The sequence below is a fragment of the Bactrocera tryoni genome, chromosome 3 (genome assembly GCF_016617805.1).
Source record: "Bactrocera tryoni isolate S06 chromosome 3, CSIRO_BtryS06_freeze2, whole genome shotgun sequence".
NCBI lineage: Eukaryota > Metazoa > Arthropoda > Insecta > Diptera > Tephritidae > Bactrocera > Bactrocera tryoni.
This window is the reverse complement of record NC_052501.1, coordinates 58,423,677-58,449,402: the sequence shown is the minus strand read 5'-3', so window position 1 is coordinate 58,449,402 and position 25,726 is coordinate 58,423,677. Positions and strand designations below refer to the sequence as shown.

Genomic DNA, 25,726 nt, shown 5'->3' with positions numbered 1-25,726 from the left:
AGAACACTAAATGTGTGTTCCCCGACTGTGGAATGACCGTGGAAGGTTCTAGATACTTCCGAAACCAATAAAAGCCCCTGAAGAATCTTCATCGTTATCGACATTTGTACACACTCGATGCGATTGGTAAAGTGTACGAACACTTAAGAAACCACTTGGAGTTAGCGTTTACGTACGGCTTTAAAAAAAGAAATCCACTATCCATGAAAAATTCGACTCCAAATTAAAATTTAAGGAACACCTGGCGTATATGTACTTCGGGTAAAGCAAACAAAATACAATATAAGTACAAGTATAATGATCTATCAAGAATAATGGTCAATAGGGGCTGCTTGCGTTCCAGCCGGCGAGCTTTTCAGTCCTCTGGTAAATAGAAAACTGTCAGCTCTAATCGTGAGCAAATTAAGCCATATAAAGTATATTAGGCGTCAGTTAGTCCGTATGATAGATGAGAATTAAAGTTTTTCTCTCACCCATGAAGTAGTACTTAATCCGGTGGTTCCATAAGAGCGATATGAATTGGGAATGGGTTCGCTTTAGTGCGTGGATGGTTGAAAGTTCCACACTCCGGCTTTCGATGCTTTCTACTACTATAGAAAAAAAACAATATGGGTGCTATATGTAGAATTCCATCGTGTTGTGTTGTGAGAGCTGCTCATTGAACACATTATAGGTTTTTGGCGAGTTTGTCTTTACCCAGTGCCCTCCATCGGGCAACAACCTTATAGATCAGTATTGGTTTAACCAGCCAAAGCAAAACTAATATATCTTGCTATTGCGGTATTCGCCGTTGCCAAGCACAAAGGATCTTCCCCAGAGCCTTTATCTTGAAAACTTGTAACGTCGACTTATCAGATGTTGTCATCGTTCATGTGTGTGCACCATATAGTAGGTCGGGGATGATGGGTGACTTGAAGAGTGTGGCCTAAATTACCTACGCAGTTCGACGTAGAACCTTATGGCAAGTGTTATTCTGCATTGGATTTCGAGGCTGACATTGTTGTTACTGTTAATACTGGTTCCCAGATTGAGCAAATTATCTATTATGACTATCAACAGTGACGTAGGAGCCAACTGACGAATGCAACGACTGTTTGTTTGAAAATATATTCCGTCTTGGGCCCGTTCACTACCAGATCCATTTCCTTCGCTTAATTTTCCAAATATCATACCCCTTCCATAAAACATGTCGCACTCCTACAGTGATAATAAAATCTGAGAATATCTAACTTTAGTGCTCTGTAACCTCTCTGGATTTATGACCCACTATGTTTCATTACTATTCCAGTATTATGAACCTTCTATTTCTTCTCTCCTGCATTGATCTCGGAGTCAAATGAAACCAAGTGATAGAAAATTAGACCTCAATCTTTCCTACTAGTTTTAAGTATTTAGACAGGATTTTACATTACCATTTGAATTTCTTTTACATTCAGAAGAGTTTTGTTCATATGCTATAATACACGAAATATAAGTAAAATAAAAACGGGAAGAGCTTGACTCAAGCGTAAATTGGTTGCTGGGCCATGCAGGGCATGTTTCAGACTCCAAATATTAAAACACCAACACAAACCAATAAAATATGTGAAATTTCTAAAAATGTTTCAGACAAATAACAACTCTGATCTATGGAATTTTCGAAACCTGCGCACATTAGTTGTTGGTTGGTTTGTTTTGAGCCCGCTCATGCCTTTGTTTTGTGGCAGCTGCGCATTGTAGCTGCGTTGGCGTCTTTTAATGATTTCTGTTTATTTAACTCTTGTTGCTAATTGACTGTACTTTGCTACGCCGCTGGCTTTCCAGCTCAATAGGCAGTCTACAACCACATACATACAGTACGTATGGCATAAGCCGCGTCAAACTGTAATAAAACTCAAAGCGCTGATTAGGGGCCTTGTTGCGCAACGAAGTGGCGTTGGTGTTGCAAATGAGTTCCGCTTTGTTCTGCTACAATAATTTCAGCATTATTGTCGTTTATTTTCCATATTCTACTCGTATATCATACTCTCTTGGCCAGTGTGTGTGTGTGTGTGTTTGTGACGTTAGGTAACATTTGAATATACGAGTATTGAGCCGGCAGCGCGAGTCAGATACTCAATCGGCCAAATGGCCAATATTCTGAGATAAATTTCAGTGATTAATGACGTTCGACTGGAGGCAGCGACAAAATATCGCCAAAGGCGCTTGTTCACGGTTGTTGCGTTATGTTTTGGCCATTTTTTTTCCGCGGCCACACTCACACTTATTGCCGCATTCGCTCATATATAGTAGTGTGAATATGTGTGTATGTTAACATATTTAAATAAGATTTGTAATATTATTCTAATCAGCTTATGATGCACATATCTGCTTAAAGATATTTATGTACATACTATAAATGTGGACACGGAGACAATTGTTTTCTTTTTCTCTCAGAAGTGTATCTAAATTGCTCAGTAATTGTTTTTTTAGGCCTTCTTTCAAATACTTACACGGTGCCGGATATTACGTTACATAATATGATATATATTTATTCATGGATGGTAGATAAGTTCACTGACTTTTGTAAAATAAAAGCAAATATTTATTACTATTTTTTGTTTTCAATAATAAAAGTAAATATATGATTGCTTAGGATGGTTCATATTTTAGTTTTGTAACCATGGGTAGTGTGCCATCGACTAGCTGGTAAATCCTGGTGCTGTAAGCCAAGAATCTTTACGTGGTTGTACACCATGATCGTGCGACCGATACTCACGTATAGTCTTGGGTCTCAGCAGTCTTCGCAGACTTCGGTAGGGCCCCAACTATCGAAGCTGCAATGACACGAAGGCATCTGCATGTCGACTGCAATGCGCACTTGTCCGACAGCAGCACTTGAAGTCATACTCGAGCCCAAACCACTTCACCTAGTAATTGGTCAGATAGCCAAACACAAACTGTTATAAATAACAGCAGAAGGGTGTGGCAGAGGTAAGGTAATCTCATCCCAGCGGATGAAAGAATTAAATGAGCGAGATCATTGGCTCCTTTCCGAAGGAACAACATTACCAAAAGGGCAAACTTCACTAAGAAGTTCAAGGTTACCCTTAGCAGCAAGGCTGAAAGGAAAGATTCCACTCTCGAAGTACTGCTTAGGGATAGTATAATCAAGTGGTACACCGACGGCTCGAAAACGTCAGAGAGAATTGGTGCAGGAGACGTAGGACCACGCACCAAACTCTCCTTACATATGGGAAGTTTTTCAAGTTTTTTTTTCAGCAGAAGTTTTTGTATAGAGAACGGCTATAGCAAGGCGGAACGTAACCAAGTTCACCTCATCTGGGTGCCCGGTGACAAAGGTATAACCGGGAATGAACTCGCTGATGAGCTCGTCCGCAGCATACACTAACCCTGAACCTGAACCCTTCTCTGGGATAAGTCCCCATGCCACAAAGGAACTGCTCCGGAAGAAAGAAGGAGTAGGCAAAGAGCGGTATTGGCGGTCTGCTGACACAGGTTAACGACGCATGGATCCATGTTTCGAAATAGGGATCGCTTCGCTAGCACCCAGCAGTATTTTGGCCTTTATCAATATGCTGGTGCTAGGGAGTCTTTGTGATTTAGGAGGGCGCACAATAAACCTAAGGTCGCGGTGCAATCCTCGTCTATCACGTCATCACGCTCATCATTTGGATATAATATGTGTATGTATATATTTTTATCAAGTCTTCGACGTTTTTTTTTTAACATCTGACAACAAATGAACAATGTCAAAAGTTTAAAAACGCATCGTCTTTCATGAAAGATACTTTGGTAATTTTGAAAATTGGTGATTTATCCCTCCTTATAGCCTCCTTTTAACTGTTTGAACAATACGTTTTCTGAAAATCTCTAAAGTAGGCGGAAGTTAAAAAAAAGGCGGTTGGGGTAGTAGTTCGTAGACTAATTAGGCCAAAAAGAAAACTTTTTTCTGTGGCCAATGTGACCACTTTTTTTACAATACGAAAGAATTGGTTCAATAACCACTGGAACGTTGGAATTTGGGATATACCGATACATCCAAAAATACTCTGAAGGGCGTGGCATATTGAAAGCCGACATGCGGCCAGCTTTAAACACGTTAATCCAATTTTTGATGATTGCCATTGAAGGCAGAAAACGTTTGCATCAATCCAAAAGAAATAATGGATTCACCGAACGATATTTCTTTCTTAGTTTTTCTGCAAATCGCGAACGCGCCCGCTTCCACACGCGGTCAAAGAAAACAGAGTCTGAGTTGAGCGTAGCCGCGTATGAGAATGTGACATATGGTATTACAATTCGCGTTCCATAATATTCGAGAAAACCGTTCTCTGCAAGCTGGCAAAACCGGTTTATATACGATTCGATAGAACCTTTTTCCGCAAAGTTCTTAAACTGTATAAGCTCTCCGGCAACATGGATAGATTTAAGCGCATAAAAATCCAACGAATTCTTTGTTTAGGGCATGTCGTTCGCATGGAAGATGAATGTTTCCACAATTCGATTCCCATAGGTGGGGAAGCAAAGACGCCCACACACATCAATTGGAAATATCAAGTGCATAGCGACCTGTCTGCTCTTGGGATGTACAACTGGTGTGACCTCAGAAAAAATAGAGGCAACTGGCGCAGTTTTGTGTTCTCAGTCCAGACCAACAATTGATTATAGTGTAAAAGTATAAGAAGAAAAAGTATGGTATAACACTACGGAGGGAGGGTGTACATACTAAAATCCATATTTTTAAGGTTATGGATCTATGAGCAAACTCATTTATTCTGTGCAAGATTAAAGCGCAGAATTATTTTATTTGCGATATTTTACTTTTATTATTATTTACATTACAACGGCATTCAAAATTTCTTTATATAGAAATCTTCGCAATAGTTGTTGCTAGCAAAATAGGTTTCAAGCGCTTACTAGTTGGATTTCTAAGAAATAGAAAGTGAGACAAAGCTTAATAACATATTCTTCGATATCAATTAACATTTACACGAAACTGTCCTTCAGTCACTTAAACATTGTTAACTGCTTTCATTTGCTACACTATTAAGCAGTAGTTATAAGATTAGCGGAACTCATGGATCGAACAGCAGCAACGTCAGAGCCAACTGTCAACAGTAAAATGTAGTTTTACCCATAAATAAAAATATTTGTACACAGTTTAGCAGTGAACATACGTGAATACCTGCACGACTCTGCATATTTAGCGGTAGATTAATCTAGAGCAAAGCGCTGCCATGGACGATGCTCACGAACATACATCGCGAATTAACGCAACAGATAAATCACTCACACACTCACAAAAGCAGTCAACAACGCTTGTAATAAATGACAAATGCAGTTTGTGGCTATAAAAAATTATATTTAATTTCGTAAATAAGTGTATAAAAAGCCTGTCTTAGTTGAACGCCAAATGCATTTAAATACGCATGTGCACATATCTTCATGATCGCTGCAACTATATTTAAAGCAAGTTAGAATATAAATTTGCATTATACTCGGACAGTTCAAAGAGTTGGCGACTTATGGTCCAGCAGGAAAATTCGTATACTGTGGAGGAAATTTAATATATTTTAAAAATTTCAAGAATAAATGTTGAAAACTTTATTAGTACCCTAAAGAGTTTTTATATAAAAGGCTGAGGCAGTATTTCTAAAAATTTTCATCACAATTAAACATATGTACATATATGGGTCCATTTTAAGGCATATGGCTTTCAACAAGAAATAAAATGCAAATAATTTAATGTTGTGGCCAAGAATTTAGTTTTAAAGAGTGATCAATTTCGAGGTTTCCATTTTTTTTAAAGAAAAAACACAGAAACTTCAAATCTGGAAATGTGTATTATCATTTAATAGAAGTTTCTTTGACATTTAGTTTTTGAAGATTATCTCTTAAAAATGTTGGCTACGTTTACGTCTCAGATGGTTCATCCATTGAATCCAATATTCGTCGACTCGTTCGAGCCTTTCGACTAGTAACTGGCGAATGACACGCGTGCAGTTTGTCTTTAGACTTTACGTATCCCAACAGGAAAAAGTCTAAAGGTGTGATATCACACCAACTCGGTGCCCAATCGACCAGCCCAAAACTCGAAATTATCTGCTCACCGAAGTGTTCTCTCAATAAGTCCATTGATTGATGAGATGTGTAAGAAGTAGCGCCGTCTTGTTGAAACCAAATGTCGCGGAGATCACAAGCTTCAATTTCAGAGATAAAATAGTCGACATCATGGCGCGATAATGGTTCCCATTGACAGTCACGTTCTTGAATCTCTCCAAGTTGCTCTTCGTCTCGCTGAACAAAATTTGGCTCGAAAACGTCGGTTCTTCGTAGTACTTTTCAAGAGCCCACAGAGCGAAGCGATGTCGCTTGGGAAGGTAGAGCGGCTTCAGTTCTTATGAATTTTCATAATAAAGTTGAATAATTTGTAAACGTTTTGCAGGCATAAGTCTTTCCATCATGAAATGCTAAACAATACTGAACAAAAGTAGGATGACAGCTATGTCAAAAAAATATTTTTAAATACATATATTCACTGAAGAAATAGGCAACCATTGCAAAAATTCACACATTAAATATTTGACAACATTTTCTAAGGTTTTAAGGCGGTATTCTTGTCTAGAATTTTGAAAAAATCGATCTTTTTTTGCATATCTTGAAACTTTCACTTTCAAGAATATGACCTTGGAAGGATTTTTCAAAATTCGTCCGTGTTCACTAGAATTGTCTCCTAAACTTTAAACGCGTTTTTCTCAAAACTGACTTTTTCGGAACGATACCCACGATGTCTCAGGTTCCACTGGATCGATTTACTTTAAATTTGTATAGAGTCTTCTTTATAGGCTTATCTATAGTTGGAACTAGCCCCATTCCCAAATTTTTATTTTTATTATTTTTAAAAAATTCGAAATAGTCAGAAAAAGTAATCCAAAAAAACTTTTTTTTTTAGGCAGTCGCCATTTCGTGAAAATTTTTTTTCCCCACTTTTCCGTAGTTTCGGCCAGTGCGACATTATTCTAGATTAATAATCTGTTTTTTTTTTGGTTTCAGATAACTAGGAGGGTTGAAATCATGGGTATAGTCACGTGGAAATTTTTAGAGAGCCCCCACTTCGTCAGCTCATAATTTTTTGTTTTTACTTTTTTTAGTTTTTAATTTTTTCTGTACTCTTCTAAAAGTAACAAATAACTAATAAAAAAATGGATAGTAAAAATATTAATTGCTTTTTTTTACGACACTTTAAAAATTACCTGTAATTCATGCTTCTAGACCAGAATACCTTAATAAGTGCAATTCATCGACAAATGCATCATCTTAAATGTCGTACAATTGTGTCAATTTCCTACAGGGTAAACACTGAATGACCGTTTCAAGCACATACTTGTATTCATACTGCTACTGTATTGGAGTAAGTACTTTCCTGGGTATGTAAAAACTTGTTAAACGACTTAATATTGTTCTATTATGTACCTATACCCGGAAGATGCAATTGAATATGAAATTAAGCCAATGATCAAATAAGCAAAATAAGTCAAGCGCAACTGTTTTGATATACTTATACACGTATGATGTTGACGATACCAAGCGACAAAATGTGGTAATACTTATATAATATATGTACTTCGAATAAATGTTGCTGAAACTGTACTACAGAACTCTGTACAAACGAAGCGTTATACATAATTGTACATAGTTCACCTGAGGGTCCACAGATCACCATCACACGATTTTTTGGTAAGAATATTTGATTTCCTCCAAAGGTATCTTTGCTTAAATTTTCTGTTATGCAAAAATTTCAATTTCCAATTTCATTACTCTTTAACCAGAAATATTCAAACGTCTCTTTTTTATTGTGATCGAAATCTTAGAAATATAATCCGATACCACAAAACTGCACGTCAAACCCACTAATTTGTAGTCCCATCGAACGTCGTTACATATGTATGTATACACAGATTGTATACGTCCACTAGGGTGCTTCAAAAAAAATTTTGAATTTTATTCATAGTGATTTGAAATTTGGAATGTTTTCAATAAAAATAAAAAAAGTTTCTGAGAATAATAATTTTTTTGCGGGAATTTCCAAATTTTGAAAAATGAACTTTCTGAATATGTGATGCCTATTTTTGGGAAACGAAAATTAGTTGGCGAAATTTTAGTTTGAATGAAAAAACGAAAATTCCTATTTAAAATGTAAGGGAACCTAAAAAAAATAGCGACCCCTTAGAGTTAAGCTACAGCGCCTGGATTGAGGGAGGATTTTTTGTTTGTCAATCACTAACATTTGAGGGGGTAAAAGTTGAAAAAAAATTCAAACGTCCCTAACTTCCACATATTGTGAACTGTGACAAATATTTCTCTCGACTTTCGTTAATCCTTATAACTTCAATGGCCTTCTAAAAGAATGTAAACTTAGATGCTACGTTTTATATTTCTTTGATAATGAGTCTTTACTGCAATACTCTACTGTTCAAGTTCTACATTTCGAAACTCTGTCCTCCAACAAAGGCTTCTGCACTGCAAGAAGTCTTAATCTCTCCCTGCTAAACTGTCAGCGTCCCTATTAACCAACTGGATGAAAAAATACTGACTAAACATTTTTGTCGACGACGGTAAAAATTCGAATTTGAAAACTACGTTTGATAGTCTGTACTCTCTCACTCCCCATACCACCGCAATCATTACCTTCTTCTTCATTACCTTAGTACTGAACCATAATATGGTCGCCGGTAGTATGGACTATCACCGGACGTCGCTTGATATCCCTCAGCGAACCCCTCCATAATGAGGCCCGCATGCTGCCAGCTGTGGAGCATAATGCAATACTCTCTAAGTAGTTTTTTATAGGGTGCTTCGCAGAAATCGAACGACGAACGATGACGTGGAGCTGCAGACAATTTGTCAACGAACTTCACAAATTTATCTAGGTGAATCCATCAGATTTTTCATCGATTCCATGAAATTGAATGAGTTCCTTGAAGTTAAAACATCACTTATCGCAGACCCGGGACTCGAGTTGCTGGAGTGACCCTAGCGTAACTTCATTCTGAATTCGGTAGCAACTTGACCTTCTAGATATCAAGAAAAGACCTCGACATACAAATGTCATGCGAGAAACGAGTCCCCTCAACCCTGCTAAGCAGACTCACTTAAAATTCGTATCCTTTTGATTTCGACAGCCTTACCCCATGGCACTCAAGAGCACAGTGGATCAAATCAATGCGTTGATCAGCGCCCTGAAAATACCAGGCATTTTCAATATCAAGTGACACACTTACCACCGTGGTAGGGTTCGAGGCCCACATAAAATCTCTGCCGTTGTTTGTGTCCGGCACTCGGTTGCAATGCAAGTCCACATTCAACTGGCAAAGTTCTTCCCGCATTCGGGTTTTAACCACAACCACCATGATACTACCCGAAGGGACAGTCCGCATGAGCAGGTTGCAGTGAACTCCAAGGGATCCTGCTCACAGTGGTACCAGAATTAAGTCTCCGGTCAGATCTCGTAACCGAAAGTATTACCATTTGAGCTTCCATACTGTTCTGGATTGGTAACTAGGCGTGGGACCCCATATGCACATTACACGCACACCATTCACTCAAGATGCTAGTCCTAGTTCCCAGTAAAACGCCTAAACAACTCACGCCCAAACGACATTATCTGTTCGGCAATCCGACTAGGGAGCATCTTAACGTTCACCGAACCAGCTAATCCGCATACCACCCAGATTCATACATCGGACACTCTGCAATTGCATGCACCCAGTCTTCTACCCGCGCCCCACAAAAACAACCCAATGACATAGGTGCCTCTGATACAAAAATTCATTCAGAACCCCATGCCCAGAGTCTGAAGTCTATGTTACCCCCAACAAACTCAAAGTACCGAGTGTACTCATACGTCACTCGATCGTTAGGACTATTTTCCCAATCCCCTTCTTAAACTGAATGCAATAGCACGCTGTATGGGTCAAGAGGGAGTGCACCTAACAAAACCTGCATAACATCTATTGAGATAGTGCGGCATACAGGCAACGACCGGTCGAAACAGCCCGTTTTCTGACGTGTCAGCTAATATCCCAAACAAGGGCTTAATACTTTACCAACAACAGTATTGTGAAATGAGTCAAATATGCCGAGGAAATAATGTAGAATTTGGATTTTCCTATCCTCTTTCGAATTTGTAAGTACAAATTGATGAATTCGATCTGGGTCTGATGATCGATCGATCGAGCCTCAGATTCATGAACATGCAAACACTGTCATCTCGGAATTTACTTTGTCATAAGACTTTACAGAACTACAAATGTGACTTCCTCTTTGACGTAATTAATTGACGCACACTTAACTTTGACGTTGACTACATAAGTTCCGGCTTGAGGTTAAGAATGTATGTAGTTTTGGGCTGGTGAGTGACAAAGCTTCGAATAATATAACATTTTCGTGAAGCTTTGTGCAAACCGGAGCATTTCTATTTTGACAATAATGGTTAAGTACTGAAAAGCAGAGTAATAAGCTAAGCATGTACATACATATTGTATATATATACATATAACTCTTTTGTTCAAAGAACAACCAAATCAATATAAACCGATTACTATGACAAGTCGTGTGTCAACTTAGCATGACGTATATACAGGTATTTGAATGGGTCTATATGTAAGCGTATATAAAAAAGTGAAAGAACGCAGGTTTTATTTTCGATATAAATGGCTTGCCGGTTATTAGCCAATACTTCATTCACAAGAATATTTTTTAAGTCTCAACTGCGTTTGCATAAAGAATAAACAAAATGTTCAAAGTTGTAAGTTGAAAGGATCAATTTCTGAACTAATAAGATAGTTTTAGAAAGTGAAGTGAATACATGTGGAGTTGGCAACGTGTGCATATAGCCTTATATTGTGATTACCTAGACATTCGCTGGTCAAAAATTTTACTAAATTGTCTGTATACCAAAGAGTCAACCAATCTATGAAGTTCTCATAAATATGTGTATATAAAAGTTCATATATCCTTGAAATCTGAACACTGACGAACAACGGAGGCCAGTTTTCTGTTAAAGTGGTTTGAAAAAATGTTAATTTAAGTTGCTGACTTGAGTGCTTGATTCTTTTCCTTCAGTGGATGCAAATAATTTTTAAAACCACAGTTTTAAAGGAGGAGAGTTAATTTGTCTTAACAATTTGGTTGCAAAGTATTTTAAATAAAAATATTGAATCATAGATGAAAGCGGCTTAAAAGGCTTTGACATTCAAACGCTAAACATAAACGAATTCCAGCAAATTCTCTTATTGTTGAATATTCAAAATTATTCCATTTAAAATTGTACGATATGTATTTGTATTAAGCTGGGCGCTAAGGAATCTAATAAGCAATAAAGCAAAGCCACAAACGCATTTGTTATAATATGTTTACGTATTTTTTTTACAGGTCTTCGCAATCATCTTGGCTTGCATTGCCTCCGCTAGCGCGGGCATATTGGCAGCAGCACCCGTTGCCCCAGCCGCTGTGGTCTACACTTCGCCATCGGAATTGCCCAGCGCCAGCGGTTATGAATACCAACACACCATTCAAACCGCGGACTACGTCAATCATGCATCGGTGGTGAAACCTTTGAACGGTTTCATTAACGCACCGGCAGTCGTTCGCACCGTCTACAATGCACCGTTGGCGGTGGCGCATGCGTGGTAAAGCCAATAAAAATATCGAAATTGCTGTGGATTTATTGTTCAAAAGGAGTTGCGCAAAGCTTAGTGAAATAAAAAATTGTTTGACGGAATGTAATTTTATTTTGTTTATTAAGTCATACATTTAGGTAGGAAAAATACATAGATCTGAACCGAGGCGAAGTATAACACCGTTCTCATGTTCATTTTTAAATCATAAAAGAATATAGAAAGACATATATTTTTTTTTTTTTGATCGGTTAGTTTATATTTTAGCTACATTCTATATTTATTATTGCGGGTATATACTGTGCCGAGTTAGGCATAAGGGCACCTTTTAAGCTGCTGGACCAATGCTGTTCAAGCAAAGTTCTTAGCTTATGGGAAAGCCGCGAAGTTAACCTCTAATGCAACAACACACAACTCTAGAGTTAACATCCACCTGCGCATCTAAACAGATATCAAAGCTTTAACCTAGTTTCACCTTCACAAGGCAAGAAGTGCCTTAGAAAGCAGGGCAGCAGTGAAGAGTGTCTCCAGAACCAAGCGACTTCACTTTTACTCGGTGCCGTTCTCACGACAGTGGGGTCTAAGTATCCGGAACGGACCCGGATTTTTAACCAGCCAAGGACTATCAACTCTGTACCATGCCTTGGAATTAGTTCAGGAATGTTTTCTGCCCCTACAACAATAACAACTCTGCTGGGTGCTAGATTACAAAGAAATGATATATGGCAATGAGATATGGACAAGATGGCCAAGCGTGTTGTACGATTGTCACCTAAAAGTCTGAACATGAGCACGACATGGAAAATAAAAACAAAATGGAATAGTCAATCTGGATGCAAAAACTGCAAATATCATATGTAAAATGGTAGATCGGATATACAAAATATTTCTGCTAGGACTCGATTGAAAGGACTGCAGAATGGGCTTCACATATAGAGAAAACTCCAATAAATGTAAAGGCAAGGCTCCAAGGAAACTTAGGAGCATATCTTGTACACTTGTTCCGCAATGGCAAGGGTATGAGACACCGGAAGAGTTGTCGTTAATTAGGCCACAGTGTCTGTTGAAATTCGCGTCAAGCGCAGGCATCGTAAAGCACTGTTAGTGCAAAGTTCCAAAACTGGTCTAAGTATGACTCATTAACCTACCATACTAACCTAATCTAACTTACATACATTCAATAGTGGTCCGATCTGTACAATATCATCGTTTGCCTTGGATAATAATTCATGCCCATTTTCGTAAAAATATCTTGTCAAAAAAGAAAGTTTTCTATACAAGAAATTGATTGTATTGTGGCAGCTTCATGAAGAGAAAAGGTCGCATGTAAAATTTCAGGGTGATATCTCAAAAATTCGGACAGTAGTTCTCGTATTTACAGATAGATAGACAAATGAATATAAATTAACTCAGCTACAAACATCGTGGCAATCTTATTATACTCTGTTCAGGATATAAAAATCCCTGCTGGATATTATGAAAATATGCCGATATGGAGTCAAATATACCGGGATACTAATATTATAGATACTAATTTACATCTTCTCCTACTAAAAGGTATAATTCATACAAAAAAGCTTACAACTATTTGAGTTGCTTCTTTGGCTGAAAACGGAGGGAAGGAGCGCCAAAACGCAGGCGACCGCACTTAGGCCATGATTATGACTCTTAAATGCTAACCATTTAAGAATAATGCAGAAAATCAATGAATTTCATAAAATATCCACACCAGATTTAAGTTGGTATGTTGGGAGGCGTGGAGGATATCCCGTCTCAAGCAGCTTAAGGCCGGGAATTTACAAAAGTAATGCTCTAGCTTCCTATGATCCTCCGATTCTATGCAATGTTACTTTTTCCCTTCTGCTAAAAGTAGAAGCTATTTAGCCTGTCCATCATAAACAATATCCAAAAGTACTTTTGTGTTGTTAGTGTTCGAAGACTCTCGAGGAACAAGTTCATTGCTTCAAGCAAGCGTTGAAGGATCTGAATGGTCCTGGCTGCCGCTAAACGGGCCAACTCACCCTCCTTTTCGTCTCCTGTATAACAGGGTAACCAGATAATTTTTACCGAGTTTCACACTAAGAATCTGGTTATTGTCTCCTTGTTATGTTGACCCTACCGATAGCATTAATTGCTACAATCTAGTAGAAGGTTAATATACCTGCTGTTTAGAACAGAAGCCTACTGGCGACTTCTTTACGTACATAGGACCTGAAAGACTGAATTGTAGTTTACTAATTATTCTAGTAATTATTAGTCCTTTATTCTGTATTAAGTAATGAAAACGCTGTATTTAATTCTCAGTGGATCCTCTTTTCTCAGTCGCATTTAGCTTGATTTCAGGAAGCAGAAAATAATGCTGTGATGCCGAGCTTGTCTCCAATGGCCGAACATTTTGAACCAACTGGTCGCAAGCAATGCATCATACTTTACTTAAATATGAATAAGCCGGAAATCGAGAATAACCTCCGGTGCTTTTTTCAAATTGCTTTCATTGCGCCCGTAATCTCTAGTAAGCAAACTCGCTGCACCTATTCTTGCGGTTTCCTTCAGCGCTTTTTCGTTATTGCCATCCACAGTACCAACGCACCATATGTTTATATGGAACGGATGAAAATTGCGCAGAGGTAATAAATAATGGGGCAATGGCTCTTTTACTGGAGTTGCAAATTCGAAGGGTTTTGAAATACTAACAATCAAAGTGTTATCTTTAACTTAGTTTGTGATCCGATGTTATTTATTCCTTACTCATTTAAAAAAAGTTATCTAGCAAATCTGCTCATTCAGCAATGATGGAGATATTTCTTCGAGCCCGCGTTGGGCAAAAAATAGTAGAACTTTTACACTTTCGCACGTAAACTCATTCGTCAAAATATTCTATTTTTCTAGGTTAGTATGACTGTCAGTAATATATTCCCCCTGCGGGTACGGGGGGACCCCTCCGGGTTCGAGGGTTACCGAATATACCCGCGGTAAGGCATGCCTGTCGTAAGAGTCGACTAAGATCCTGGCCACCAGCCAGGGCTGTATGGAAGCTCAACTGGTCGTAGCTTCGGCTACAAGGTCAATACCAAAGACTTTAACCTGGTACCACGGGGAGCAGTAGCCCCTGGAGTTCGCTCCAGTCTGCTCATTGGGTTTGGCCCTTTGTGGAGATTCGTGGTGGCTGTGGTTAAAACCCAAATCTCGGGAAGAACTGACTTTGTCAGTCGAATGTGGAGTTGCATTGCAACCGGGTGCCGCACCCAAAGTACGGCAGAGGTTTTAGATGGGCCTCGAACCCTACCAAGGTGGTTAGTGTGTCCATGCCACACTGCCGATTGGTACTGAAAATCGTTACCCAGTTTTCAGGGCGCTGATCATCGCATTGTATTGATCCGTTGTCCTTTTGAGCACCGTGGAGTTAAGCTGTCGCCAGCAGGATCCCACGTTAAACACTATCAGACGTTGTCAGTAATATATTTACCAAATGGCACATCAAAATAATCAGTATTATACGCTTGTCTTTCTGAAGTACATAAAGTGCATTCGGCGATTTTTACGATGAGTGAAATTAATATATTTAACAAAGAGCAAAGTCAAATTTCTGGTGCCGAAACGTTCAGAATATCGGAAAAAGTCTTCTGTGATAATTGTCACGAGCAAGTGTTTTTGATTGGTACAAATTGTTCAAAGAGAGTCGAGAACGCGTTGACTACGAACCACGTCCAAGACGTCCATCGACATGAACTGATGATTAGCACGTCAATAAGCGAATGAGAATCGACGATTAATAGTCAGAAATCTTATTGGCATCGTTGAAATATCGGTAGGATTGGAAAAAGCAACTGCAATGATGTCTTGAAACGTACATATTTATACAGGCGATGAATCTTGGATCTATCCTTACGACACGGAAACAGACAATCAGTCGGTCGGATAAGTCAAAGCCGAAAAAACCACGTCAAAACAGGCCAAAATCAAGATTGTGCCGCAACCACCGTATTCGTCTGATTTAGCCAATTTAAACGACCGTTCTGCGGAAACCGGTTTGAGTCAAGCCATTAAATGTGAATCGCTCCGCGCATTGAAGGCTGTTCCAGAAATTGACTGCAACAACTGTTTCGAGAATTGGAAAAAGCGATTTCACAAGTGTATTGGTGACGGGGGATTCCTTTGAGGGTGACGACATAGAATTCGAAGAATAAATTAAGAATTTTAAAGTTATAACAAAAGTCTTACTACTTTTTGCTCATAGTGTGTATCAAACCAAACTTGTTGGCGAACGAAAATAACTGTCATTCAGTGACCGTTTCTCAACTAGCTGGACTTGTACTTTTATAAGCAAGTAAATATTTGAATTAAATGTCTCTTGCAATAGTTAATAAAAGTTTTGGAAGTTGTAATTAGTGGCACGCATATGTAAGTACTCGTGGTAACCAAACATATTTGTAAAGAACAACTATAATTACCTGCAACATATGCAAAAAGCCATTGCAGCTTAAGATATGCAACAAAAATGTGTTTGTAATTCACAACCAGAATACTCATGAGTCTATACAATACGAAGTAACTACCCTCCGTCGCCACTTAGTCGTTTGTAGAGAATTCATTCAAAAACTACTCCGAAGTATTAACTTCATTGTTTCTTGCAACATTCGCACATTCGGCTGCTGTGCACCGCAATCCAGGTGGCAGCAATTTGAACTGCCACACGGCAACGGTAGACTCCAACTGTCTGTTACGAATCAACAATTTAGCCGCTAGTGCAGTCAACGGCTAAAGCATTTGAACCCAGTAACCCACTAACCGGCCGCAGTTAGTCCGCGTTTTTTGTTCATTTTCGGCATACAAATTGCCGTCCTAGTGCTTTATGTGCCACTTTCAGAGCGTTACTCACTTGGGTCCAATTGTTTACATATTTCTGCTACCATTAAAATAAAATTAAAGTAAGGAAAATAAAAATCAGTCGAAAATCAGCCGGCAACCGGTAAAGCACAAAAAGCTGCCACCTCATTCTGCGCATTCGTTGCACATCGCAGTTATTTGTTGCATGTTGCATGTTTGCACACATTTTGTTGCGATTTTGTTGCTTTGAAAATATTCGATTGCTCTTTGCGGCAACGCTGAGTTTTGTTAACTGATCGCTCATTTCCTGGACCAGATAAACGCTTTGGAATTAATTGAATTGACTTGAGGTGGTTAAAATGCCTGCGTTGTTGTTGTTTGGATATCGTTGTTGCACATGACTAGTGCTGCCAGCATGCAATTTTATAATTTTATGTATTCAGCGCTTTTTACTGCTTAAAGTGACTAATTCGAAGCAGGGGTGGGCGTGTTTTACCGTTGCTAATGGCTGATTTTCAATTTACATATGTATGTGTGTGTGATTATTAACTAATTTTTTATTACGTTGTCTAAGCAATATAAAAATATTTGACTCTCGAAATTCTTAAGGTGGTATCTTACGGCGGGAATGAAGTAGAATTTTTCACATGCTGTGGAAATATGTGAAAATGCCTTTCAAGAATACTTCCTTAGGAGGATGTTTTACTTCCGGAGATTTAGCTATTTTAGTGCCGGTTGCAACTTGGCGTCCCCAAACTTTCTCTAAGCTAGAGTTTTCAAAAGATCTACTTAACCGATTTACTTGACCTTCTTAGTCTTTACTAAATATACCTCTATCCTTATTTAAATGAGGAAGCTTACTCCCCACACCTCTCTCTTCGGTAAAAACTGGCATACCCTATTACTTCAAATAACAGCTGAGAACACCATCACTCTCAGCAAGATTTCACACGATGACACTCCACACTACTAAAGAACAAAAATAATTCTCCCGCCATAAGAGAAACCTAATTCAACACAACGATCCTACGAGATACACTCCTTCGATTAAAAAAATATCGAAAACGTTAACTCGATCCATGATCTCGTTAAATCCGAACATCAGTTCTTTTGCCTGTATTTATAGAATAAAAGAGTATAAAGAATAAAATCTTTATCAAGATTTTGAACGATCAGTTTGAATGACAGCTATATACTATAGTGGTGCGATCAAAGAGATTTCTTTGGAGATTGCATTGTTATTTCGGATAATAAGCCATGCCAGATTTCAGGAGCATATCTCGTCATATAAAAAGTTTTTCATATATGGACAAGACAAAGTCGTTCAGTTTTTGCATGAGAAGCTTCTTGAAAGGAAAAGGACGTTGGCAAAATTTCAAATTGATATCTCAAAAACTGAGGTGCTAATTCGCGTATATACTGACAGACGGGCGGACAGGCAGAAAAACGACATGTTTCCTCCTATATACATATATGTTATATAGTCTCCGACATTTCTTTTTGGGGGTTACAAACTTCATGACCTACTTAATCTACCTTGTTCAGACTATAAATGCATTGTTTGTTCGGACATTCGCAATTTTGAGACTTTTTTCAGTTTCCGGTTTTGTTGCCAAGTAAAATGTTTGTAGCCACCATGCAAATCTCTAAAGTAAGACAAAATGTCATCTCCTGTAAACTCTTAGTTAAAAGCTTTATTCGAAAGTCGGCTCCGCCGCTTATCAATTCAATGATCAAATCAGAAAGAGTCACATGCGTTATAACAGTTAGATACAAATCCGCCAAGAAAAGTTGAGCATTGGGTAACTAATAAATGACCGAACAAGCGCCAAGCCAAATGTTAATTTAGCCCACGTTCTTGTTGTCTATGCGAGACTACGGACGATATTAGGACCAAACCATTAATTATAGCTAAAACATACTCTTTAGTATGCATACTGTTTTAGCTTCTCAGTCCTCTGTAAAATATAATATATAAACTGATTTACAAACAAATAGAGAATAGAGAATTCAAAGATCAAAGAGATATTTCCCAATAAAATGTTTAGATGACACTCCCTTAATGAATGCAAGGTGATCAATTTGTACGAGATTAGAGAAAAAAGTTACAGCTGTTCAAAAATGAATGAAAATATTGAATAAATTCGCTATATTTTGAGATTTTTGTATAAAACTGAGAAAATGTCCCGCAAGGTACCAATATCATATATGCTGTATGAGTTCGTGTAGCACAACAATGGTTCGCTCGCTTCTGTTCTGGAAATTTCAAAATTTCGATTTACACTGATGGAATAATGTCTCTAGCGGAAAATGGCAAAAAGAAATCGACCAAAATGATACATATTTCTTTATTTATTTATTAGTATAAATATAAAAAAATTAAGTTGAAGTTTGATTAGAAATACGAAAAGATTTTTTCGATTACTCAATATATATGCACTGATCTACGAAAAATAGAGAATAGAGAGTTCAAAGTCAAAGAGATACTTCCCTATAGAATTTCTAGACGATACTTCCTTAATAAATCGCAATTGTTCAACTTGTACTTTTTCAGTCCCCTTTCCATTAGCGGTCAACGACTATCTCTCCGAAACGCCCTCTGCTTAAAAAATGCTTTCACGCATTGATAGTCGAACAGAGTGAAAAGAAAAATTAGATATATAAACTTCACACTTATTATTTGCTATTAGCGGGTTTGCTAATAAGGATGATTGATTTGTAAGTTTGAATTACAAATTATTCCTGAAGATTGCACTTTATCGATTCTCAAGAATTTTAACTGTCACAAGCCACAACCCGGCGGATTTTGAGAAAGAATATGCATGCCCAAATCAAAAATTGTTCTCACTCAAGAACTAAAGCCATTGGACCACCGTAAACGTCGTGAATTTGCTGATTTTGCATTGGAACAACTTGAAAACGATAACGATTTTTTTAACGAAATCGTCTTCTCCTATGAGGCTCACTTTCATCTGAGTGCGCGGTAAAAAAAAAAAAACAAAACTATCCATTCTGGTGTGAAGAAAATCGAAAAATTATTCATGAACAACTATTACTTACATACATTCATCTTAATTGACAGTTTGGAGTGGATTTTGGTCTGGTGGAATCATTTGAATCGAAATGAAGCTGGTGACACTGTTACTGTCAATCGAGAGCGGTATACAAGGTGCGTACCAAAGTAAACAAAAACTTAGCGCCTGGTGCCATCTATATGTCTGGTGCGTTAGAATCTGCTATTTTTATAGATTGTCCAGTGAGAATTTCATGACATTTCATGGATTGGGTGTGCAGTTATTGCGTTCGAACAAAGAGCCAACATTAAATATTGTTTTCAAATTGATAAAACTTTTACGAAAACGTTTCAATTGATGAAACAAGTTTACGGCGATGATTGCCTATCCATATGCAGAGTGCACGAGTGGTTTCTATGTTTTCAAAGTGGTCGTGAGGACATAAATGACGATCAACATGTAGGCCAATCAAAATCCGTGATCACCGGAAATTCCATCGAAACTGGGCGTGAATTCATCAAAAATCAGACGAAATCATCATTGAAATTCATGGAAATGAAATTGAACATCTCCAAAACATCGATTTATCGCATTTTGACCAAACATTTGGGCTTACGAAAGGTGTGTGCACGGTTTGTTCCGCACAAATTGACTGACAACCAAAAATTGCTCAGAATCATACTCATCGATCGAGGCTTGTGACCGATTATTTAACCAAAAATCACATTTTAACCATTGACCACTCCCCGTATTCACCTGATTTGGCACCGTGCAACTTCTTCCTTTTCGGAAAAATGCATTTGCCCATGAAAGGTTATGCAGACGTAGAGGCCATTCAAACGGCTTGCACCGGCATACTGTCGGCCATACCAGCCAACGAGCTAAAACACTCGTTTGACATGCTTTTGGACCACGCAAAAAGCTGTATTGAAGCAGAAGGAGACTATTTTGAATAAAATAAATAGATTTTGCCGAAAAATCTTGTTTACTTTGGAAAGCACCTTGTAAATAGATCGATGATAACCACATCTGGTTCCAACAGGACGGTGCTATGTGCCACAAGACACGTGCAACACCGAATTATTTTGGGAAAAGCTTGGAGATTAAATTTTTTCAAGAAATTGTGACAATGAGTGGCTTCCAAGAAGTTGTGATTTAACACCATAAGACTACTTCTTGTGGGGTTTAATTTAAGTCGTTGAACGTGCTATTCATGATTAAAGATTTAGTGGAAAAACTACTCGAATATTGGGTTAGTCGAATTCATTCCTGCAAAAAAAGTAGTCGAGGTCATTTGAATGATGTTATATTCAGAATTTAAATGTATCGATTCCTTAACAATTAATGTGTTTTTCTTTTTTGAAAATAAATTAAATCACTCTTATTGGAAATCCCAATTTTTTCATTAAACATGTACACAAGTAAGGAGACTTAACCTTATCAAAATTAATGAAATTAAGCTTGAATGGAAAGAAATGGAAGTAGAGAAACTGATATATTTGGTTTGAAAGGGTAAGTAACTTAACTAAAACGGCCACTTACATTTTTGTTTTATTATATAACGACTTTTTTTTGCAAATATGGATACAACTAAAATAGAAACGCATATGAAAACGTCATTCACAGTTTCATAAATGAAGGCGAAATTTTACTGCCATTACTGGTGACGAGACGTGGGTTCATGAATATGGCGTCGACACTGGCCAACAATCTAGCGAATGACGCCTTGTCAGTTTGCGAATACGCAAGTTAGCCTAAACCGAAAAATTCGCTGAAGGCCATCCCAGTCGAGGCTTACAAAATGTGTGGAAAATTTGATTAAGCATTGGCAAGCTAGTATTAGTTTTAAAGGAACTAATTTTGAAGTCGATAATAAAAATTTGAATTATTATACATGATGGTTATATGTGACCTGGTCTACGAAAAGGGAGCTAACGTGCGAAAATTAGTTTTCTGGGAAACAACTAAAAAGTAAAAATTGATTTTTTGACACCTAAGCCCCCTTTCCGTAGACCAGATCACATATAGAGGTGGCTCAGTTGGATTTTTATTGATTTTTAAAAAGCAGGCTGCCAATAAAGCTTAATGCAAAGCAGAATAGGTCGCTTATATAAATGGCTCGTTAAACTATTCAATGTATAGTAAAGTTTCTAATATCCGCTCCAACGAAAGAAAGCTTTTTGACAATGTTTTAACTAAATGCCATTTATTAAAAAAAAAATCAAAAAGTAATTTAAGCCAGTTTCACAACTGCACAAGTATGGATATTCAACTGAACTCAAATTATGTCACTAAAATTGTATTTTTTCTGAAATATAAATGAAATAACACTAGATATCCTTCAACCGCCTGTCACTATCGTTGCAGTAATGTTCATCTCGCACAACTTTGTGTATGTACATATATACGTATGTATGTATTTTACATATGTGACATTGTGTTAATGTAAGCTCAAAGTGGTCATTTTAAAAAGGTTGTGGGTTGATAAACCACGGTGCCAACATCTACATCTATGGCTTGTTTTAATATTTGGAACAACTAGGTCACGGCCATTACAGCTTTGCAGTTCAATTCGCAGACACATTCACACAATCTAGATGAATAGCATCGCTAAGCAAATAAAACCGCTATTACCATAGAAACTGTAACACATCCAATGCAAATTGTTATTGGCGATATTAGATTTTTTTGTTGTTATTGAACTAAATTCTTTGGAAGTTGCAGCAAATGAACTTTAATTTAGCAACGCACGTACAGACAGACATATGTACATACATATATAGAAGCTCATCACGCTTCGGCAAATGTTTACAAAACGAACGTGAACGTGAACATGAACGTGGACGTGTACAATCATTCGTTCCACATGGGTTAATTTGCGAAAATTATGCAATAACTGATACTTATACACGACTTATACATGTAGTATATATGTAAGACCTAGGTTGTCTTTTATATTTCGCGATTCAAAATATTCTCTTTTAATTTCTATACACTTTTGCCCGCATTAGAACCAGTTGTCGAAGCACTTTTGCCACTCTGATTGAGGTATCTCCAAAACAGGCGTTCTGAACTCATCAACCGCCTATTCAGGTGTTGAAAAACATTCACTTCCCTCTCCTTTGTAATTTTAATAAAAAGACAGATTTCACATAAAACTAAATATTATACAAAAAAAATTTTCACGGGTTTTCAACCATTACAAATTGAACAAATAAGCAGAAAGATAAGTATATTGTCACATACTTCTCACCGAAAATTACGCAAGTGAGAACTTCCGTTGCGCATTTGGGACATTCTCAACATCAACTGTGAGCACAGCAGTGAAGCAAGACAACTCGATAGCAAGTTTGTAAACAGCGTAGCTAAAACACCAAATGAGTCGAGATAAGAAGTGCAAAAAAACTGATAGCAAATTGCCACTGTTGCCGGCAGCAGTGCCACTAGTGTTATAGATGAAGGTCGCTTGTCACAGCAACATATAAAAATTACAATAAATAAGCAAAAAAATCTTAACTTCGGTTGCACCGGAACTACATATATGTAATACCCTTCACAATTAAAAAAGTTTCCATACAAGACCTAGCTTTTGATCGTTCTCTTTGTATGGCAGCTAAGTATGTGCTCTCATGTTCTGATATGGGCGTTTCACACAAATGAGCATTTCTTGGACGTTGCAAAATTTCAAAGCGATACTTCAGAAAAGTCATGCGGGGTTTTTATATGTATGTATATATAAGTATTTTATATAACTATATGAAGATTCCTTCTGGGTATTACAAACTTCTTGGTAAACTTAATAACGTTTGATACTAATGTTGATCACATTTAGTGAACTTTAAGTGATAACCACTATGCACGATCAGTCACTACTAACTTGTCTCTGATCTCCGATTTCTAATATACATATGTATATTTACATATTTGTTCTTACGAAAACTTTACACAGAATTAAATCTGCAACATTTACTTGCAAACACTTGTTCAAATTGTAATGAATACAAACATTCAAGTGTAACACATAATTGGGACACTGCAATCGGCTGTCGGCTCTTCGCTGTCGGCAATGGAAGTGCCTCAGAGACATTACGCCAAACAATGGAGATCGCCAGCTGCCGGCAAAGAACGCAAACTGTAACGCTACGAGCAGACACGTACGACAACCGTTCATGTAAGTATGTAATGGGTGGTCCAAGTAGAGGTAAATTTTTCTATAGCCTCTTTCTAGACAGATCATAGGTAAGTTGTGTCATCAGCTGTCATGTTATTTTTGTTTAGTATTGTTTGGCATTTCATCATGGAAAGACTTACGCCTGAACAACGTTTACAAATCGTTCAACTTTATTACAAACATTCACGTTCTGTAAAGAATGTGTTTCGTGCGCTTCGTTCAACTTATGGCCAACATAATCGGCCTGCTGAGCTTATTATTCGAAACAGCATCACCCATCTTGAGACCCTGCATTATTGGATAATATTCGGCCAAATAGATCACGTCCAGCACGCAGTAAAGAAAATATACACATAGACTATGAAGAGCCTACTCAGACTAACGTATGGAACGACTGAAACCGCTTGACCTTATCAGGTGCAATCGCTTCGCTCTATGGGTCTTGAAAAGTTCCAAAAAAACCCGACGTTTTCGAGCCTAATTTTGTTCAACTCTTAGGCCCATTTCTGACTCACTAGGTATGTAAATACATAAGTAATATTGTCACATTTGGGACGAAGAGCAATCGGAAGAGAGTCAAGAACTGCCATTTTATCCAGAAAAAACGACGATTTGGAGAGGTTTGTGGGTCGGTGAAATCATCGCTCAATATTTCTGCAAATTTGATGTCGGTGAAAACTGAACCATCAATGGCGACTATCATCGCGTCATGATAACAGGCTATTTGATGAATGAAATTAAAGCTCGTAATCACGGCGGCATTTGGTTTCAACAAGACGACGCCACTTCCACACATCGCACCAATCAATGGATTTATTAGGGAGCACTACGGTGAGTAGATAATTTCACGTTTTGGGCCGGTCATTTGTCTACCAAGATCTTGTGATATCACACCGTTAGACTTTTTCCTGTGGGGATATGTAGAGTCTAAAGCCTTTGCGGACAAGTTAAAATTCAGGCCTTGGAGCAAAATATCGTGTTATTCGCCAGTTACCAGTCAAAATGCTGGAACGAGTAATTGAAAAGTGGGCTCAACGGATGGACCAACTGAGCGTAGCCGCAGCCAAAAGTTGAAATATATAATATCCAAACATTAAATGCAAAGATTGTTATTTCGAGTGATAATTAACATTCCCCACTAAATTTTCCTTTTCTGCGTAGAGAACCTCGAAATGGATCACCCTGTGGGTGTGTGTATGTGGTACACAAGTTAAATGCACATTTTAATCTATGATTTTGCTTGCATTTTCGTCTTCTTGGGGCAACGGATGCAAAGTGTCTTTGAAATATCATTTGGAGAACATCAATGGACGGGGATGTGTAAATGCCTGAGCTCACGAATGAATAAACGAACGAGCGCGTGAACGCCGCTGGTGATAGAACGTCTTCTGCAGCCATTTTGGCTGAGGCAGACGCCGATGGCTGATGGCTAAGTAACTACGCATATATTTATACACACATACAGTATACAAGTATAGATCTCAAAACTGATTACAACAAAAACACGTAACTATGTGTATTAAGAGTTCGTACAAAGGGGAAATGGCAATTGGTGTCTTCAAAAAGTAAACAAGTCTGTTGGTATGTATGTGTGTTGACAGTGAAACAGCTGCCGCATCCACAGCAGCAACAAAGTGGCACCAGCAGCGGTAATTGTTGGGGGCCAATTATTGTTGCACTAACAGTTTGGTTTTCAGCTATTGTTGTTTTTGTTCTCACTATTGCATATTCACTATTGTTGCTAATGCAATGTCTGAGGTTGTTGCAAAAAGACTAAACTAACGTCTTCATTTGAAACAAAGATTCACTTTTCTGGTATTAAAAGGTAAAATATAAAAGAGTGTGTACTGCAAGTCGGTGGCATCAGTCGGTGTTCTTATTCAAATTGCAACGTAACACAAAGCGAAGGAAATAAAAACTAACTCGTAAACGAAAATTTCAAAAAAACAAAACGCACAGATTTAGATAAAGCAATCGGTGTCTTTGCTATTCGGAATTAAGGACACTCACAGAATTATACTCGGGCGGCAGGATATATACGAATAAATCCCAGC

General features: G+C 37.9%; 1 protein-coding gene across 6 annotated transcripts in view; it reads left to right on the top strand.

The window, feature by feature from the left end:
• The window catches only part of LOC120770484, a 149,314-nt gene that overhangs the window by 39,424 nt on the left and 84,164 nt on the right, over nucleotides 1-25,726 (top strand). The window lies entirely within an intron of this gene.